The 3673-nt window shown below is 47.9% G+C and overlaps 1 protein-coding gene across 1 annotated transcript in view; it reads right to left on the bottom strand.

Moving 5' to 3' along the window:
* Positions 1-3673, bottom strand: part of LOC111963404 (fermitin family homolog 2) — an 85590-nt gene that overhangs the window by 11453 nt on the left and 70464 nt on the right.

Genomic DNA, 3673 nt, shown 5'->3' with positions numbered 1-3673 from the left:
CCGCAGAGAGAGAGAGCAGAACGCAACGAGAGAGAGCGAGGGAGAGCGGCAGCCAGAGAAGCAGCGACCGAGAAGCGCAGAGAGAGAGACGAGAGAGCGCAGAGAGAGACGCAGATGCGACCGCAGAGCGGCAGAAGAGAGAGCGCAAGAGAGCGGCAGAGAGAGAGCGAGAGAGAGACAGCGGCAGAGAGAAGAGACGGCAGAGAGAGAGAGCGGCAGAGAGACGAGACAGCGAGCAGAGAGCGCAGAGAGAAACGAGACGAAGAGCGCAGAGAGAGAGATCGAGAGAGCGGCAAGAGACGAAGCGGACGAGAAGCGCAAGAGAGAGAGAGCGAGATGAGAAGAGCAGAGAGAAACGGCGAGAGAAGAGCAGAGAGACGCGTTCAGAGCGCCAGCGGCCAGACCGAGCGGCGCAAGCAGCTGGCACAGCAGCGCGCAGAGCGAGCGAGGACCCGGCAGATGAGAGAGCGAGGTACATGGAATTAGAACCGCAAAAGTACTTTTTATGCTGCAACCATGCATCAAACACAGACTACTCGCAACGTGCAAGTGAGGAAACACCATCCTCTGGTGGGAAAATGTTTTCATGCAGATTTTGGAATATTCGCATGAGAATCTGTTGCCAGTTGGATTGGAAAACCTAGCTCCTCATCAGTTTTTCAAATCAAATCAAATGTTATTCGTCACCATAACACATGCTTTAGCCAGATGTTAATGCGAGTGTAGTGATAAAATGCCTTCTAGTTTCCAACAGTGCAGTAATATCTAACAAGTAATCTAATAATTCCCAGCCAACTACCTAATACACACCCACAAATCTAAAGGCCGTGAATGAGATATGTAAATATAAGTATACGGATGAGCGCATGCCAAACGGCATAGCGCAACGTGCAATGTGATGGTATAAAAATACCAGTATATGTGTACATGTGCATGAGATAATGCATAATAATATAATATGTAAACATTATTAAAGTGCATTATTTAAAGTGAATAGTGATCCATTTATTAAAAGTGTCACCTGATTGTGGTCTCAATGTATGCAGCAGCCTCTCCTGAGTATTTCTGTTTTTCCTATGCTTCCTGCCTGATGTTTTGGTCACTTGAATGCTGCTGTGCTTCACCTCTAGTGCGTAGCATTGAGACGGAGTCTACAAACCCACACCAAGTGGCTCAGTAGTGCAGTTCATCCAGGATGGCACATCAATGCGAAGCTTGTCGCAAAAAGGTTTTGCTCTGTCTGTCAGCGTAGTGTCCAGAGCATGGAGGCGCTACCACGGAGACAGGCCAGCGTACATCAGGAGACGTGGAGGAGGCCGTAGGAGGGCAACAACCCAGCAGCAGGACCGCTACCTCCGCCTTTGTGCAAGGAGGAGTACTGCCAGAGGAGCACTGCCAGAGCCCTGCAAAATGACCTCCAGCAGGCCACAAATGTGCATGGTGGAGTTGCAATTCAACGGCTCAGATACGAGACGTATGTGGCAGGATCTACAGGAAATTACGGACTACAAAAACAGCCACGTCGCGGACACCGACGTCTCGCTTCCAGACAAACTAAACACCTTTGCCCGCTTTGAGGATAATACAGTGCCACCGTCACAGCTCACTAACAAAGACTGCGCCCCCTCTCCTTCTCGTGAGTGAAACATTTAAACGTGTTCAGCCTCGCAAGGCTACTGGCCCAGACGGCATCCCTAGCCGCGTCCTCAGAGCATTCATAGACCAGCAGGCTGGTGTGTTTACGGACATACTCAATCTCTCCCTATTCCAGTCTGTTGTCCCCACATGCTTCAAGATGGCTACCACTGTTCCTGTGCCCAAGAAGGCAAAGTTAAGTGAACTAAATGACTATGGCCCCATAGCACTCACTTCTGTCATCATGAAGTGCTTTGAGAGACTAGTCAAGGATCATATCACCACCACCTTACCGGCCATACTAGAGACACTTCAGTTTGCATACCGCCCCAACAGGTCCACAGATGACGCAATCGCCATCACTGCACACTGCCCTATCCCATCTGGACAAAAATAATACCCATGTAAGAATGCTGTTAATTGACTACAGCTCAGCATTCAACACCATAGTACCCTCCAAGCTCATCATCAAGATGGAGGGCCTGGTCTCAGCCCCACCCTGTGCAACTGGGTCCTGGACTTTGACGGGCTGCCCCCAGGTGGTGAAGGTAGGAAACACCTCCACTTCACTGTTCTTGCAGACGACACAACAGTAGTGGGCTTGATCACCAACGACAACGAGACAGCCTACAGGGAGGAGGTGAGGGCCCTCGGAGTGTGGTGTCAGGAAAACAACCCCTCACTCAATGTCAAAAAAACTAAGGAGATGATCGTGGACTTCAGGAAACAGCAAAGGGAGCACCCCCTATCCACATTGAAGGGAATAGTGGTGGAGAAGGTGGAAAGTTTTAAGTTCCTGGGTGTACACATCACAGACAAACTGAAATGGTCCACCCACACACAGTGTGGTGAAGAAGGCGCAACAGCTAAAAAAAAATGAGCTTGTCACCCAAACCCCCCACAAACTTTTACAGATGCACAATCAAGAGCATCCTGTCGGGCTGTATCACAGCCTGGTACGGCAACTGCACCGCCCTCAACCGCAAGGCTCTCCAGTGGGTGGTGCAGTCTGCACAACGCATCACCAGGGGCAAACTACATGCCCTCCATGACACCTACAGCACCCGATGTCAAAGGAAGGCCATAAAGATCATCAAGGATAACAACCACCCGAGCCACTGCCTGTTCACCCCGCTATCATCCAGAAGGCGCGGTCCGTACAGGTGCATCAAAGCTGGGACCTAGAGACTGAAAAACAGCTTCTAACTGAGAAGTGGTCTGTGGTCACCACCTGCAGAACCATTCCTTTATTGGGGGTGTCTTGCTAATTGCCTATAATTTCCACCTTTTGTCTATTCCATTTGCACAACAGCATGTGKAATTTATTGTCAATCAGTGTTGCTTCCTAAGTGGACAGTTTGATTTCACAGAAGTGTGATTGACTTGGAGTTACATTGTGTTGTTTAAGTGTTCCCTTTATTTTTTTGAGCAGTGTATTAGCCCCACGCTCAGTCTCAATTCTGTTCCGAAAAAAAAACGGGAACAGTTAGCAATGCACAACGTCTCCCCCTCCCCACTAAAGAAATGTCTCATCATCTCCGCCCTGCACTGAGTAAGTGACAACGTCCAGACCACATTAAAAAGAGGGAGAAAAAAAAAATCAATAGCCCAGCCTACATAGACCTCCCCCAAAGCACATTGGTCCAAACGATTAGCCCTAATAAAACAGAAATGTTGGGGCAAATCCTTAAGGATCTATAGGATAAGTTGTTTGTTTTTATTAAAACGTAACAACAGGATAAGGCCATAGGCATAAAATTGACACATTGAGCTTCTCGTTAGGTCTGTAAATGTATTGTAAATCGACAGCCTATAGATGGTGGAGGCCTATGTGAAAATAATAATTTAATAATAAAAAAATTAAAAAGGGGGAAATAAAAGTAGTCTGAAACGTTAGTAGGCCTAGGTTAGGCTATAGAGCCTATCCCTCAGCTAAAAGAAAATAAATACAAATTAGACGGCTATAATGACATTTAGGGGGGCGGTGGGTCTTTGGATATCGGCTATATGTTGTCTTACCTCCATTAGTAATAACAGT

This window comes from Salvelinus sp. IW2-2015, linkage group LG4q.2 (genome assembly GCF_002910315.2).
Source record: "Salvelinus sp. IW2-2015 linkage group LG4q.2, ASM291031v2, whole genome shotgun sequence".
Lineage (NCBI taxonomy): Eukaryota > Metazoa > Chordata > Actinopteri > Salmoniformes > Salmonidae > Salvelinus > Salvelinus sp. IW2-2015.
Note: the sequence above shows the minus strand (reverse complement) of the source record. Positions and strands in the feature narration are given on the sequence as shown.